This window comes from Octodon degus, unplaced genomic scaffold (assembly GCF_000260255.1).
Source record: "Octodon degus isolate 3935 unplaced genomic scaffold, OctDeg1.0 scaffold00004, whole genome shotgun sequence".
Classification (NCBI taxonomy): Eukaryota; Metazoa; Chordata; class Mammalia; order Rodentia; family Octodontidae; genus Octodon; species Octodon degus.
The window spans coordinates 8232186-8250272 of NW_004524580.1; the positions used below are offsets into that span (position 1 = coordinate 8232186).

The following is an 18087-nucleotide window of genomic DNA, read 5'->3' on the forward strand; positions in this document are numbered from 1 at the left end:
CTGGGCTCATCCTACGTCTTTATTTCTTTTATTGGAAATGCTCTATTAAAAGAAAATAAATTACATAATTAAGTACGTAATGGAAATTAGTGTTGTGTTTTAGAACAAGATTTGGAGTAATATAGCGGATTCTTTTTTCTTTTTTGTGTGTATTTTAGGGACGGGTCTACAGGATATTCAGGCTTTCACACTAGATCGGACTCATAGTGATCTGCCTGTTTGCAGCCACCCAAGAGCTGGGATTATAGGTGCACGCCACCATGCCCAGTCTTAATTGCCATCTCAGCACAGCCCAGGGGCAGGGCCAGCACAGCAGGCCCTAGGATTGAACCCCTGGCCCCTGTGCCTGCTTGCAGGTGCTTTAAACTGCTGAGCTATTTAGCCAGCCCTATACAGTGGATTCTTGACTTATAAAGTAAGTGCATTTTCAAGGGATGCTTGTAATTCAGTAGGTTTTAAGTCAATATTATTTTTCTTATAAGAAGTACTAGAAATACCCATAATGCATTCTGAACCTCCCAAAGCAGTCATTAACTAACAATTTCACAATACAGAAGGGTCATAAAATGTTGCAGTCAGGATTTACAAGGGACTATATTTAATATAGGACACACATGACTTATAGGATTGTTTTACAATATTCACCCCAGAAGTCAAATGCAGAAGAATAAGAGTACCCACACACTAGAGACCCAAAGAATACATGGAGCTCAGGGTCTAGGTTCCACGCCAATGTCCACTATAAGTCCCGCTAAAGAACTAAAGCTCATGACAATGTCTCACGCAAGTCTGTATCAAGGATCTACACTGGGAAGGCCCAAAGGCCAGTGGTAGATGTTAGAAAGTCTGTGCCAGTGGGATGAAGGATCTGTGCCACCAGGCTGAGAGGACTGCACTTGAGCCAAGGTAAGATATAGAGCTGTCTTAAAGAGAATCAAAGCCATCCTCAGTGACAGTGCGGACCCAGTCCCTCCATTGCTGAGAATAGCATCATATCAGGCAAACCAGTGTGACAAGCCTCTCCAACAGAATCCACAACATACCATCTTCCCCTCAGTTTTCTTTTTATGCTGTTAGAAACAAGCAAGTGGGTCTGCCACATCTAGAATCATGATGATCTAATTTATCTGTTGCAAGTTACTGCTGATTAAGCTATCATATATATGTTCATAACTGACCAGAAACACCAATAAATTTCATAGTCTATTCACCAAAAAGTTATAAAATGAGCCTGTTTTACAAAAAAAAATTCCATACTGTACTCACTATTCAAGTTGATATCTTCGCAGGAAAAGAGGATAGAGGGAAAGGTGGTTATTGTTTGGAAGGTGAGTCCCCTTCCATAAGAAAACCAGGAACCTGGTTCGCTGGGGTCTTTTCTTGTCTGTATCCAACTATGTCCCGCTTTTGGCTCACGAGGTCTCAACCATTTCAGAACTAAAATCTGGTCCAAGGTTGTCTGTTTCTGCTTTTTCTTTAACACTATTCTGTAGCATAACATAACAATGTCATCATGCAAATGAACACAATGATTAGATTTTTTCTGTTTCATCTTCTCTACAAATGTTTGTAGCTCTGCCATTTTTCAGGATTTCCTTTATTTCAGTAGAACTCTGCCGTAGCAATTGTTGATATTTCTCCTGCTCTTCAGAAAACTCCTCAGCTGTCATTCTCTGTGGCTCATGCAGAAGTTGCTGAAGTTCCTCTACAGATAGTTCTGTGTGTTCTTCCACAAACTCCGCATCACCACTGTCTATCTTTAAGTCCATGGACTCTGCTACAGTGACAAACTCATCAGTCACAGGGCCCACTGAAGGTTCAGGTGCCTTTACACAGGCTTTACACTTCCTTTCCTTTCCTATACAGTTTTAGGTCACACTTTCTTTCAGGAAGCTCTCAGTGGGTATTTTAATGTTCCTTCCAGAGCTCTTAAGGATTAAGTCTGTATCTGAAACCATCTGGAAGCATTCCAGGGAGAGTTCTTTGATACGTAGTTTCCTAAAGTTAGCTATACTGTAACTTGCTGGTCTACAGGCTACAGTTGAGGAGTTGCACTATATGGGAGGAACTCAATGGAGATCCATTTGAATTCTTCAGCCAATTCTTCCAAATCTCATGGGTAAGCAGGGGCACTGTCTATGAGGACAAGAACCTTGAATGGTTGTAAACCTCTGTCCAATAGATAGCTTTTAAGTGTAGGAGAGAAAGCCTCCCTGATCCACTCAAGAAAAAGTACATAGAAAGTACCTTTTCACTAGATAGCCACATAACCCCTACCCTAATCTTCATGACTTTATGTTTTCCAAATACTCTCGGAGTCTCACAGTAATAAACCAAGACAGGCTTTATCTTGAGATCACTGATGGCATTGGCATACAGCCTAATAAGGTTAGCCTAGAATTCATTTTCTTCTCTTTCTAGCTAAAATGCATGTTCTCATGGGTATTTTCAGGAAAGGTCTGTCTCATCACAGTTGAAAACTTGACGAGAAGAAAAGCTATTTCTATGCATCACTGTTTTGAAGTGATGTATGTAATTTTCAGCAGCCCATTTACCAGCCCTGGCTGCTTCACTGTATGTACTTATGCTATGCCTTAAAATTGTGACACGACCTCTTATTGGCACGAAATATTTCATCATTATCACATGGTAATGGATTATCCTTTACAAGTTCTGCATTTACTGTCCTAGTTTTCTAACACATTTTAGACTGAGATAGGCTATAACTTGCCACCTGCCCTTTGTTTATCGACAGCTTAGAGTTTAGAGCTTTTCTACCTCATCGGACTCTGTTGATCATGAATTATTAATTTGAGTAACACATTTAGCAACATCAGCTTCTTTAATCTTTTCTCTGTCAGACTGCTGAGGTGGTGGATTTGACATGCTGTGCATATTAGTGATATCAGTCACATGAATGAGGTACTTACCACTTAAAATAAATAAAAGAAAACTGAGGAAGAATGGAGCATTACAGTTCCTCAGAGGCGCTTCAGTCTTCACAGTTAGCTTGGACATCATCTCCTGGCATCTAGCACAGACTCTTCAGCCTCCTCCTTGGATCTTTCAGCCTTATAGTGTAGACTCATCAGCCTCCCATCAGACCCATTGGCCTCCTGATACAGCCTTGCATAGGAATGCTGCAGTGAGCTGCAGACCTGGGACTAAATCCTTCAGTCTTCAATATGCATACACCCTTTGCATTCTTCTACATCTGACTCTGTGACTGACCATCATAAGCCAGTCTTATAATTTCTTATACATTTGTATGTCTTGTTTTATATCTGTTCCTCTAGTAAAATCTTAACTGATACAGAGATAGAAAAGGCTCCGAGATGTTGCCTGAAAGGGAAGCACTGGAATGTCTTCAGCTGTCCTGTATGGAAGATTCTCGCTAGAATTCAGAAGACCAGAATACTGATAGAAATCATGCCTGTAAAGACCAGTCTGGGGAGGTTTCGGCTGGGAAAAAGGACTGCATTGGTTGTAAGATTCTAGTTCATGCGTGCTATGGATTGGCAGAAAGTTTATCTGCATTTAGCTTATGTTCAGAGACATTGCCTGAGACTGAGATTAAACATAGCATATTGATTAAGCTGGCAGAAGAAATTTCAAGACGGTCAAATGTTGAGGCAGTGGCATGGCACTGTTGGAGGTATTCAGTAGGATTTATGTTGATAATCGAGAGCAAAGAGACCAGCAGGATGATTTAAAATGTTGTGAGTTTGGCAAATAAATAAAGCACCAATAAAGCTGTGGACTACAAAGATAGAGCTGAGTCTCCATTGCCAAAACAGAACAAGAGAATAAACAAGATGGCCTCAGGGCATCACAAGCAGCAGCAAGTCTCTACCCTTTGCAGCCTCATAATTGCAAAAGTGAAAGACTTTGTTTTGAGGAAAAAACCACAAAGTGCCTTGTTCCAGAATGGTGGTGGTGGCCACATCAGGTTCCAAAGTGATGGTGTTCTATAGAGAATTTTTTCCTTGGATTGATGAGCAATCCAGGCACTTGACCCCTACAGCCAAGAGAGAAGAAAACCTGGCAACTGCTCCAGCTGGCAGTAGACCTTGGCATCATCCATGGGGCACTGGTTTTAGGCACATGCAGAATGCAAGAATTTTGAAAGCTTCCACCTAGATTTCAGAAGGCCTGGGAGGCCAGGCAGTGTGCCTCTGAGAGGGTAATGTGTAAAGCAGAGAGTGAAAAGCTTAACATGCAGTAGAAACCCCAGAAGTTTAAAGTCAAAAACACACATCATCTAAGGAAAGTTGCAAGGAGGGAGGAAGACAGGCCTAAGAGGGAAGCCATGGGAGCTACCACTAAAATTGCCACAGAGGTGGAGCCATACGGACCTCACAATTTGCCATAGATTGCTTTGGACATTCCACATGGAACTATAGGACTTGATGTTAGCCCTTCTGGACTTTGGACTTGCTTTGTTCCCAATGCTTTGTATCCTGCTGTTTGTACGTTTTGGAATGGTAATGTTTTTTCTTGTGCCATTGAAGGTTAAAGTGTTTAATTTTTCATTTGTACAGGGGCTCACAGCTAAGAGTTTGCCTTAGACCTTGGAGGAGACGGAAAATTGGATTTTTCAGCAATGCTGAAACTTTTAGGACTTTGGCAACTCTTAGAGATAGACTAAAATGCCTTTTACATAAAGAGGTGCATGGTCACATCTGGCCATTTGGGGGTGGGCAGGGGCAGAATGTTATGGTGTCTAGTTGTCCCACAAAGTCTTAAGCAGTCTTTGGGGCAGGCCTCTAGGGTTTATGATTAATTCATGCTCTAATGTTGGGAGTGTGAGTGCTACACTTGCTTGGGTGAATAGCCTGAAGACAACATAAGGAGGGGAGAGAGGCTTGCTAGTTGCTGTACCTGCTGTTCCTCCCTTTGCTCTGTGCTGTTTTCTACAGCCATGAACTGCTGCCCTCTGCTCTGTGCTGCTCTGCCTTGGAGCCAGTCGAGTATGGATTGAAACTTCCACAAACTGGGCGCTAAATGAACCTTTCTTTCCTTAATTTTGGATGTTGGGTATTTTGTCCCAGCAATGAGAAAAAAGTAGTTGAGATAACAACTAAGATACAACTATGGCCTTTAGTTATTCTAGGTACACTAACGTCCAGGCTTATGCATAGGCTGCTAAGGGACAGCAGTCATTCCTTTAGAGTAAGGTCCAGATTTTCTTATCATTAAGTACATGATGTCAGGTATTAGGTTGCATCTTGGTGCAGTTAAGCAGCTCAGAAACTCAGAATATTATACCTGAAAAAACCCTTAAAAATAATCTCATTTTTCTTCTTGTGTCTTAATTCATAATGAAGCTGAGATTAGGAGTGGCTGGGATGTAAGCAATTCTAATTCATTTGTTAGTTTCAGGATGAGATTAGAACTCGATTAATGACTGCACTTTCAATAACCTCATACCATTTTTTTAGGTTAACTGATCCAGAGATAGAGCCCAGAGCAGGCCATTTTTTTGTGTGATGTGAAAGGTGTGTATGGACTCATTTATGTGGCTATGAATGTTTTAAACTTTTTATAGAATACTTTTTTTATATATATTTGGTACAGGTTCTTGTTACACAGCTCAGAGTCATAGTGATCCTCCTGTTTTCTGCTTCCCCATTACTGGGATTACAGGTGTGCGCCACCACACCTGGTCTTGGTGCCTGGCTCAGTGAGCCCATGGGTGGGGCTGGCACAGCACTTGGTGCCGGTGATCAAACCCTGGTCCCTGTACTTGCCTGAGCAGGTTCTTAGTCTACTCAGTTATCTTGCTGGCCCAAGAGGGGGTTTTATGTACATTATATATAATACTGCAATAAATATATAAGAAAGGTTAAGAAAACAGATTCAGAATTTTGTTCTTGGTCCCCAAGATGAATGCAGAAAACATTTCTCTGAATTGAGATCTGCTCATTCCCAGAAATATAATACATTGCCTAAAATGAAATAATCAGAAAAAAATTATATATCATATAGGTAGCTTCCTCATTTACAAAATCTTTTGACATACCAGTAGTTTTGAAAGTTGGATGTACACAAAATTCAACTGGAGAACTTTTTAAATATAGAGACCTAGGCTGTTCCTAGATTTACCATATTATTGCTGCAATAATATAAACTAGGAATATGTATAAAACTCTGATCCAAAAGTCACTAATGTGTAAATCTTCTGTTTAGGCAACCCCAAAACTAGAGTGTCACCAACCCAAACAGTGAATGCCTTTTCAACATGCCTCTGTTCTGTTACTTCAGGAAAAGTGTTGGTTACAAGAAGCAGATCTTATCGTTTTATCTTAGTGTAGTTCTATACTCAGCAGTTTTGGTCACAAAAAAATAAAGAAGCTATTTTGAGTTGGTATTTAATTATAAAGTGAGTATCTCTCAACAAGCTACAGTATATAATCAGAAAGTAAGGTTGTGATTCTTTGATCCTTCCCTTGTTTCAAATATGCTAATTTGCCAGTTCTGACTGTATTATCTTTTGCTTAAGCAGCAAGTGCATTAAAAGTATCATGTTTATCCCTTAGAGACAGTATGTTAATGTCTCCCAGAGTACTCTTGTTCTTGTCTAAATTCTAATGTCTATCTCAGTATACCCCAATTTCTCAGTTTCTATCATCCTGCTGCCACTAAATTGTTCAAGGGCAGGGTGAATCCTATTTAGCAGTGTCTGTACCACCACTTATTATGTGCTCAATATATACTTAGGCAAAGAATAAAACATTTATCTAGGCATCATTTCTATCTCTATCTCTAATTTTCTGTCTCTGTCTTTATCTCTATATCTGATCAATACCTATTTTTTTAATTTAAGCTTTTCACTTTTTAGGTTTGTAAACCTAGAGAAACTGCTTAATATATCCAAGCTTCAATTTTCTCAGGTATAAAAACGGTATCATAGAGGACTCATTATGAACACTAAATTTAGCCTACACAGAGCATTTGGAAATGTGCTCTACCCTTATGAGATAGTCCAAGAAATATTAGATCTTCGTTACAGCATTTCCTTTGTGATGATCTTGCCCTGGAACTTCAGATCTTTAAGGACAAAGAGGAGCAACAAGGTATTACTGTACCTTTAGAACAAGCAGAAATTTCCTTTTATTGTACATAGGAAACAAAACTTTATCAAATAAATTAATAGTTGTTGGGGCTTGCTGGAAATACTTTTTAAACTACTTAGGTGTGAATCCATTGCTTTAAATCACCTACAGGCAATTTAGCAGCATCATTTCCATACATACAATTGATATGTTAATTACAATGATCATTAGGTATGCAGGAAGAGCTATTCCTCTCAGCCCCATCTCTGTATAACACTGTTGTTAGGAAAATAGCTGGTGTGTAGGAGATCCACTCCATAGGAACCTATACAATGTGAGGGGATTTGAGGAAATTTTAGAACAATTTTAGAACAAGTTTAGAGAAAATTTTTGAACAATCAAGGTAGGGAATACAGTATACTAGCAGTATGTCTAGTGGACAGAAAACTTAAAATAAACAAAAGCTTCAGAATACAACAAGGACCAGATATTTACAATTCTAACACTTGATTGATCTCAGCTTATCTTTCAGATCTGGGGACTAAAGTTGGAAACAAACATACCTACTGCATCCCACTTTATAGCAACTCTGCTCGGCCTTGACATTCCATCATCCAAGGAAGAAGAAATCTTCCTGATGGGAGATGGGATGAACACCAAACACCTAACTACCTCACCACATAAATGTGTGTGAATACATACATTCATCTTCAAGAGCACAAACTTGGGCTTTAGATCTTTGAAAACAGAACAAAATTGCCTAGAAAAAAATTTACTTAGGAGTGTGTGGGAGAGCTTTCGGCTACCCTGTGCCCGCGGGAACTGTCCAGTCCAAACGTGAACACACCACGTGACTGAGACCCTCTTGGGCACCCTTGGGACCACCCCCACTATTCTGCATTCCCCTCCCCAGCCCCCACATGCCTGTTGAGTGAGAACTGCCGTGTTCTCCAGACCCCCAGACCCATCCCTAACCCAGGCCTGCTGACTGTGTGGGAGAGCTTCTGACAACCCTGCTTCCTCAGGATGTGTCCGGTCCAAACCCAGGAACTCAGCATGAGTGAGAAACTCTTCCATGCTCTTCGGACACCCCTACCACTCCGCAGGCCACCCCACCACACTCCTGCCAATGAGAACTTCTGCCTCATTCTCAAGATCCCCAGATCCAGTCCTAGCCCAGGCCAGTGAGTGTTTTGAATATATACTCATAAGTGAAATAAAAGACACACATGTATAAATATCGGATATTCTCCCTAGTATAAGAACTCAAAAGAAGAAATACAAATAGGAAGGTATAACACAATTAAAAGGAAAGAAAGAACTTGAGGACTAGACAATGAAGACAGAGCAAGAAGAGCTAGGAAACATGACAGAGGCAAGCCATACAGTTATATGTACAAGATGGGTAAGGCAATGCGCCTGAGAATCTTCCAAAGATTTTAGAATCTAGTAGTTAATTGGAAGGATTCTTACCCTGACTAACTATATATGCTGATACCTGTGAACTAAGCAACTGCACTGAAGATGGCAATTTGTAATAGTAGGTTCATGCTTGGAGCGCCGTCATTCTGGTCTTCTGAATACGGGCTGCTTGTCATGACGTGCTGGTTGCTGCCATTTTGTCTCTCGGGTAGATGACTATTTGAAAAGGAAGTGGGTGGTGAATGAAGTCAGGAGACAGGAAAAGGAGTGTTGTGGAACTGTCCTGCTACAATGCTGCATATGGTTAGATTTCTCAACTTATGTGTAAACATATATAATTTTTTATTCTTATTTTTAAATATATTTTTTCGTCATATTCTGTAGGAACTTAAAGTTTATCATATCAGTACTTGATGAAAAATACCTGTTCTATGTTATGCCTAATCTGTTTGATATTCAGACAGATAGTGAGGTTAAGTTTAATAGCCAAGGTTGTACAGTAATAACAATAAGCTTCTCTTTTGGAGGGTTAACAATCTAAGTTTGCAGACCAAATATTAGAGAAAAATGAGAGCCTTAAGTACAGCCAACATTTTGGCCCTAGGCTTTCAAGGTCAATTAATACTCAGGACATATGAGAACCTGATCTGTAATATCATGTAACTCAGTTGTTTCCCAAGTTTTCTGATCAAGGAGATTATAGGGCCAAAGAGGAAAGTGATCAGTGATGTAGAGAGTGCCTAAGGAGAGTCACATGGAGAGAAAGCTTTTTCTCAGGCTTTTACAGAGAGCAAATTGGTCAAGTAATGGCCGTGACTCATCCACATGGCTGACACTGACATAGGATCTACAAACTGTGGTACAGGGTTTCAGGATAAATCCTGAGTGGATTTGACTGACCTTACCAGATACAAAAGCTTCAATTCTTGTTACATAAGTCTTGATTTATCTTGGTCTTAACCATCCAGCAGAAAAGTATAAAAACGAAGTATAAGAAGTAAAACCATATTGCTATGATGAGCTGTAAGGGACTCAGGTCAACAGCTTCCAACATTGCTAGTCATGTGGAATACCCAATACTGTTATGGACTACTAGACTATTTTGGAATATTTTGCTGAGTTCACACACCTAAAATATTTAAATGACAGAACTAAACCAAAAAAGGGGATACAGATGAATGACCATTTTTTATCTGTGTATTCAAAATGGTTAGGATAGATATAAAGCTACATTCTCTTAGTTCAATGAATAGAGGGATTTGTTCTAATAGTGTTTCTAAATAGGATATCATGTCTGCATCTTGTACAACAAATAACCACTAGGAAGACAGCATGCAATGTGATAATTATTGAAACTGTCCTACTAATTTTATTTAAAACTGTCTCATTGCTATTTGCTTCTCAATAAAATTATGGAAAAAAAAGAGAAAGAAATTTACATAGGAAATGAGATACTTAATTCAGTGTGCTCATTTTGGAGGGGTAGGCTGAGATTACAGGGAACCCTTCCCCACAATGACTCACAGCGATCTGTGTTTCTGAGGTGCAGGCTGCTCCCACTCCTGCACACCCAGTGCCTGACACTGACACAGAACCTCAAGGCACCTCTTACAAATGCTCCCAATCTCACATGATGCCCAATTTTGATATGTGCTTTTCAGTTGCATTTGTCTCCTCCATACTCAGCACTAATGCAGCTCCAAGTAAAAACAAAAATACATCTCAGACACTGAAATCTGGCCTTACTTCTTAATCAAACTCCCACCCCCTCAGCAGAACCAGGGCAATAGAAGAGAAAAGTCAAGGAGTGAGATCACGGTGAGCTTGGATGACCTGTAATTAATCCCTGTCACTTTTACAAAGCATCTTCTCTTTGTGCGTCAGTTCCCACATTAGGACCAGCCAGGTTTTAGAACCAAATGTCCCAGAAAATGCCTTAGTCCTAGGTAAGGGGAGATTGGTGGTCACATCTTAAGACCTAGAAAGTTGCTGTGAAGATGGAAGAGTTGCTGGTTTTGCCGGGTAAATGACATTTAAAGGATGGTTTTTGTTTAATTAATAGTCCTTGAGGACTTTGGTTTTTCAGTGGATATGAGAGGAAGTGGATTTTCAGAGAGAATGAGCCACTGAACACCACAGGGCAGCATGAGGATGGGACAGAAAGTAGGAATTAAGAGAAAGATCTGAAAAATAAATTTCGGGGCACTCAGATCAGTTTTGTTCACTCATGAATTCTGCCAAGATGCTAAATGTGGATTGAGTCCAGTGGGTTTGATTTTTGGCCTCAGGAAAATCTCCAGGACAATCTTAACCGGCCTTCAATGGCTTTGCTAGATTAGAAGGAGTGCTCAGATGCAGAGATGGGCTGGCAAATTCTGAGGAAGTGGTGGTACATGCCTGTATAGTACACATCAGCTAGGATCCTCAATACCAGGGCTTACCCTCCTCTTTGTACTGCAGGGTGTGGAGTGGAGACAAGTCTGAATTAGGAGGATTCTATGAGGGATTCTACAACCTAGAAAACCCTGCTAACCTAAATAAGGTGTAAACCACTCTGTCTCTTCTTCTGTGATGACATGTTACTGTATGACAGTAACATGCAGGATCCTGCCAACCAAGTAGTTCCATTTTCTTTTTTTCCTCAGATTCTTACTCTGCTAGTAATACAGAGTTGATGGGTTTCTAGAGGGCATCAGAAGAAAAAAACAAACAAAACAAAATAGATTTCTGAGAGTTTCCAGTACACCCTTCAAAAGATATCTTTTTATTTTTTAAATTAAAAAAAAAATTTATGTATTTCATACAGGGTCTCACTATGCAGCTCAGACTTGTAGTGATCCTCCTGGGACTCATAGTGATCCTCCTGCTTTCAGCTTCCCCAATGCTGGGATTAAAGGTCTGTGCCACCATGCCCAGACTTGGTGGCCAGCATGCCCCGGGAGTAGGGCCGAGGAGACATGCAGGCACGGATTGAATCCTTGTCCTTGCGCTTGCCCAAGCAGGCACTTTAGTCCGCTGACCTATCTCTCCAGCCCAATATTCTTTAATGTGTAATTGTTCTAGGACTCTAGAATCCCAACCAACTAATATAAACTGCAAGGGAAAAGCACAGCAAATCTAAGCAGAAGCTGTCTGGGCCTGGGATAGTCAAGTGGGTTTCTTGTGAAGTCTAGAACAGTATGGACATTTATGTCACTGTGTGCCACTAAGAAAAAAACTTTATAACAGCAATAATATATAATTTAATTGTAGAGATTCAACATTGCAGCTGCCTTCTTGCAGGAGAAGATATGAAAATTTAAACTCCAGAATATTTTAGTGTTACTGTTACATCTTTCAGCTCTACATATAAATGTCTTTTCCAAGTACATGCAGAATATTTCTTGCATTTGTCACCAGGAATTTATAGTAAGGGTGTTTTGCTTTTTTAAAATAGTCTAACTGGCTCAAACTTCCAAGGATTCTTTCTGCCATCCTCTGGAGTTCTATCACTTGTCATGTAGCCACCTGAGCTTGATACCCTAGGGACATCTTTAACTCTTTCCTCAATCTATGTCTAAATTAACCATACAAACGGTTGATGTTACTTTCCATTGTATTTATTCTCTGATCTTTATTTCTAATGACACTTATTTCCAATAATATTAATTAAAATGCCCCCCCCAGGCTCTCTCTGGTCTACACTCTTCTCCAGGCTCCCACTTGAGTCACTTGGTCTCTGGATACCTTTGCTTAAACCTGTAGCCCAGCTTTGGGAGACAGCCTTGGAGGGTAGAGTTCTTGCAGCTTTACCTACCCAATACCTAGTATAGTGCACATACTCACCCACTGTTTGTATACTAATATGGACAGCACTGGATTTGAAGCTGATGCCCAAAGACTACAACTTTCCTAAAGGTCATTTGTTTCCCTCAGTTTGCACATATGCAAAATAGTGTTAATAACATCTACTTTAAGAGGTCATTTAGGATTTAATGAACTACCCATGTACAGTATTAACCATGGTCTGTAGCATGTGTTCAATGAATATGGGTACCCTTACCCCATGGACATCTTTCAATTTTCTAGGGATGAAAATTAAAATATCTGAACATGTAGAGCTCTTTCAGGAATAGAGAAGTCCAAGTCCAACTGTTTCCCAATATTAATGTTCTATAAAGAAACAACACATATTTATTCCTCTACAATGCATTTTTAAGCTTCCATAACCTCAGCTTTATTTCCTTAGCTTACAGTGTCCTTTCTACCCTCCGCTTAGTAACTCCCAACCATCACTGAAGTTCAACCGAAATAGCATTTTCTTTCTGCACTTTCTGCTCAAAATAAAAGGCAAACACCTTATAATAGCCTGTAAAGATTCTCACTTCCTCTGCTCAGCTAGCCTCTCACTTCCTTTCCAAGACTTCCCCATATTCACACTACTCAGGATTCATTTTTTTGTAGCACATGTCAAGTTCATTCCTGCTGGAATTTCATCTGATTGGGTCCTTCCCATAGTTTGCAGCTAAAGGTTGTGAATGTCATTCTTAGGGAGCAGGAGATCAGATCTCAGAATGGGACAAAAATGATTCATCTGATAACAGAAAAATGATAATATGTTGCCCAGAATTTGGTGAAATTTATATCATCATACAGTATGAAAGTAAAAATTAGTGTAGGCTCTTTGGAGGTCAAGTTGGAAGTAACTATTGAAAGGAAGTATTTCTATATTGTCTTAACCTGGCTTCCTGAGTATCAAGATTCAAACTAGAAAAAAGTCATTCATATAAATGAAGAGTTTTATTTAAGCAGTGCTCTCCCAATAGATACAAACAGGACAAAAACCCAACTGGGTCAAAAAATAAATGCCCATCAATTGAAAGTACAAACATACTATAGAATATTACATAGCAGATTAAGGAAAATATGTACTGATGAGCCAAATGTTTTTTTCTTTTCTCACTTTGCCCTGCCCCACCCCCTTCCCTCCCCTCCCCTCCCCTTTGTTTCACTTTTCTTTTGCTTTCTTGTGTGTGTGTGTAGCTCCTGGGTATTGAACTCAGGGCCTTCTCACTTAGCTACATTCTCAATATTTCCATTGTTTTTGAGATGGGGTCTCATTGAATTTCTAACTCACCCAGACTCAGCTTGAATTTGTGATCCCCCTACCTCAGCCTTCCAGACAGCTGAGATTATAAGCAAATTTCACCCTAATCAGCTAACAAAACCAAGATTTTAAAGTCGCAGTTCTAAACAAGAAACCTAATCACAGAATAAGTACACATGAAAATATTAGTGTACTTGAAGGTTTTCATATTACAATGATAGTCAACAGTCACTGAGTGTTCACTATTAGGTTCTATTCTGAGGGCTTCAAATGTATTAAAATAGTTACTGTTCATAAGAGCTTTGTGAAGTAGGTAATGTTATCATTCGCTTTGTGTAAATGAGGATGTTGAGCTATGAAAAAACTAATTTTCCAGGACTACAACTAAGATCCTGACTTCTCAGTCATAGCCCTCCAGTGACTCATATATTTATATTTCACTATACATGAATAAGTACATAATTGTATGTGTGTGTACTGGAAAGGCGAGGAGGTGTGTTCTGATGAATATCCATCATGATGGCATTTCTTCATGAGGGGAGAAAGACTTCATATGGGCCAACCAAATGGTTAGAGGGACTTATTTTTTATTTAATTTCAGTCTTTCCAATTCAACTACTTGAAAATTTTATACAGATTCATGTCATGTATTTATTACACACTTACTATATGTACATTAATATTTTTTGTACATTAAAATTATTAATGGGAGAAAAATGAGAGGGTAAGTCATGGTATAATAAGTCAAAGAAGGTAGAAATGGATTAATTTTGTTTGAAAATGTCTTGAGGTATTGCTTTGAAGTAGACAGAACCAAAAGAAAAAAATTACCATCTTCATTGTCTCAATAATTCAGATAAAATGAAGGGATTTTAGCTGAGTTGCCTCAGAATTGGGGATATAGAACCGTGGTCTGTGGGATTTTCTAAATGCCGATTATAATGAAATGCAGTGAGTTTCTGTTTGCACAGTCACAACTGGCTTTTTTTTCTCCTGGTGACATTAATTTGCCAAATTCAAGTGTTTTTTCCTGCTCTCTTCTTCTCAGTTTTTTACTTACTTGTACCAGCATATTAGTTCTGTGGCCCAAAAGATCATTCATATTTCTGTGTTGGCTATAAATCCATGTTTTCGGGGAATAATGTTTGAGTGAGAAATGGTAAGGAAGGATTACAAAATACATTTTGTTTAAATTTTTGCTTTTCATCTCATGGCTCCTAAAGTGAAAAACTGTTTTTCAATTTGAAAACAATTCAAGTTTTCAATCTTGAAAAATGTGAGACCCCAGAGAGAGTTATAAATCAGTTGACCCAGAAGTTTTTCTGAAAATGAAATGAGTTGGCTTTATGTTCCTTTTTAGTGCCATATCTATTGATCCTGCCCTCCCTGCTCTCCCAAAACATGATACTGTACCAAAGAAGCCTCACTCTTCCCTACATAACAGATTTATAATGAAAGCTGTTCCTTTTCTCCCTAAGAATCAAATGACTGCCCAGCCTGGTCATTCTGTCTCTAATTCTGGCCCCTACTGAACTACTCTTCCCAATTCAATTACAGTAGTCATTCAAAACTGCAAATTTGGTCAGGTTACTTTTTTGTTTAAAATTAATCTGTGTCCTCCTTTTGCTCACATACTACCGCAGGTCTTCAGCCTAGCATGCCTCACCCTTTGCTATCTGTCTGGCAAACACTCTTCAGCCATAACTGACAATGTTCAAGGCCCCAAGCAGAAGGACTTCCACCTCTCTCTAGTGTTTGGCCTCTTCCATGCGCTGGTATCTCTCCCCTTCCTTGCGGCCTCCTTTCACTTGCCCACTTCCCTAGCTGCCTGCCCCTGGAGCACCCGCCTCGCCCGGCAACCCCTCCCACTTCCACGTTAAGCTTTGGTCTCCTATGAAACTGCATACTCACATTATTTATAAAATAGGCCACATTGCAAAGATGAGATGCTCGCCTACCTATTTCTTCTTTATACCTTTAAGTGAGATCAGAGATATTATCTTTGGTTTTTATTTCACTGGTGACTTAGAGAATGCCATTTTGCCAAACAAATGAATGAATATCTAAGTTTTATGGATGGATAATGTTCATCAGTGATTTAAAATCATATGTATGTTATTAATTTCCATTATAAAAAGTAATGATTTATTTTAACCATGGCTCCTGCCTTAATAATAAACTCTAGTAATAATGATGAAAAAGAACATTTATTTAGTATTTACTATGCACTCATAAATTGTTATGACATTTAAATGGTAAAACACCAACTAAGTGGCCACTATCATTATCTCTTAGTAATGAGGAAGCTTAGATTCAGAGAAGTTAGCAAATTATACATCAAACTCCAACACTGAGATAGTCTGTACCTTATATGGACTGAATGAAAATTCAATGCCCCAATGCATTTGAGATAGGAGATTAGGGCATGCCAAAGCTGGCTGGCCAAGTTTGCATGATCTGTTTTACATATAAGAACCTGGACCCTTGTACAGAGCAGTTCTCAAAGCCCTGCAATGGACTTCTTGCAAAAACTCAGTAGGATTTCTAGGATGACCTAGACAGCATCAGCCTAAGACAAAGGATACCCACACTGCCTCTCAGGCTGTGCGCAGAAATTCTCACAGCTTTCCTCGAGATTCGGCCAGCATAAAAGACATACCAATACTAAGAAGACCTTCATATCATGGCCTTTCCTCACCATAGCCCACCCTGCTTCTTCCAAAATGTTCCTCTATCTTGCTTTTTCTCTTTTACTAGGTCCAAGCTTGCCCTGCAGGGCCACTTTCTTCCCCACTCTTCTCTACTTTCTCAGGCGAGTTTTGCCACTGTTGTTTTGTTCATTTCATTCAATTCTTTGTTCAAGCCAAGAAGAACCTAGAATATAACTCCAGAGAGAGAGGCAAGTAACCCAGAACCCAGTAATGCTTAGCTGTTGAGTCACTTTTTGAAGCAAGAACTCAGTAACATATTTAGAGTGGTGCAAATGCTTGCTCAGGGCCCTGTTGAAGGCGACCTTTGGTTACCTTTGGTGTCAATGTTGCTGCTATACCTGGGGCTGCCTGATTTATTTCAAGGATTAATGTCTGAGGCTTTTAAAATTACCACTTGCATGTTGTGATGGAATAGAAATTACAGTTTTTCATTTTTTAAGTTAGTAAAATATTTAAAATAAAACAAAGATGAGTTAGTGAGATGCACCCGTCCTCTACTCCAGTTTTGCTGGCTTCCTGCTGTTTTTTCACCATGCCAATGCTCTGCACCTTGCAGACTTTGCCATTGGATGACACGTTCTTCCTTAGACATCAGTATGGCTCATTTCCCCCTCCTTTGATTGTCTCTTTTAATATTATCTTCTCAGGAGGCTCCTCTGACCACAGTGTGGCTGGTAGGGTAGAGGGATTTTTGTTGTTTGCTGAGTTTTCTAAAGCTTTAATAAAGTTAGACAAGGATGCTTCTCCCTACAATTATTCCAAAGGAGAAAGAATACCTCAGTTCCAGATGTCCTGGATGACTACTATCCAAAGGAAAAGGCCATGGGGTCATCTGACCTCTGACCTTTCATTCTACAGGCTTCCATTTCCTCTTCAGTGAGCTCCTGAGCTTCATATACACTTTTATATAGTTGCTTCCTTCCCTCACTCTGCATGATCTCCTTGACTTGGAGAAGATAGGCTTCCTTGGCATTTGATGCCTTGTTGAATTTTTCATTTCTTTTATTCATCATTCTCTGAGCCACTCTTTTGGTGCTTCTTTTCTTTTTCTTCACTTTTAATTTTTCTTGGTGCATTTCCATGAGGGTTTGAGGATTTTTCATAGATTCTTCTCCAGTTATATCATCTGCAATGCATTCCTATGAATTAAAAATCTCTTTCCTAGCTTCCCCTGCACTAGAGGAATACTTGAAGAACAAGTGGCAGCGCTTGTATTCCCATTTACCCCCTTCCAGTAGGATCCCCAGGTGTGTGTGTGTGTGTGTGTGTGTGTGTGTGTGGTTGGTGATCTCCACATCATCCTCATACTTGCAGCTGGCAAGAGCCCACTGCTGTCCGTTAATGACTACATGATGTCTCCAGTACTCCACGCAGTCTCCAGTCTAGGCTAAGAGCAACTCAGCTGGAGGCGGTGTTCTTGGCTACTGTGCTTTTCCAAGATGCTCTCTTTCTGCTGTTCATTGAAATCTTTTTTTACTCTAAAGGACTTTCATAGCACCTCTAGTGCTGTAGGATCTGCCTGCAGATCCACTTCACATCCTCCCTCATGGCTTCCCAAGCAAAAAAACTGTGTCTGAGCCATTGAAATAGTATCTCCTGTGGATTGAACAAGTTATCTCGAGTGTAACTCACTTCATCTGGATTTTTCCCTCACTGGAAGATGAATTCTCTTTCACTGCTCCAGTTTTTGGATCATAATAGGCAGAAATTGGATCCAAGTTTCATTTTTTTAATTAAATTTTTTTAAAAGATAAAACAAAATAGTTTTAAAAATTAGAAATGATACGAAATTTCACTAAAGTAACAGAAATTC

General features: G+C 39.6%; 1 protein-coding gene and 1 pseudogene across 2 annotated transcripts in view; both read right to left on the reverse strand.

Moving 5' to 3' along the window:
• The window catches only part of Lin7a (lin-7 homolog A, crumbs cell polarity complex component), a 191864-nt gene that overhangs the window by 17211 nt on the left and 156566 nt on the right, over positions 1–18087 (reverse strand). The window lies entirely within an intron of this gene.
• LOC105742301 overlaps positions 17078–18087 on the reverse strand; it is a 15682-nt pseudogene continuing 14672 nt past the window's right edge.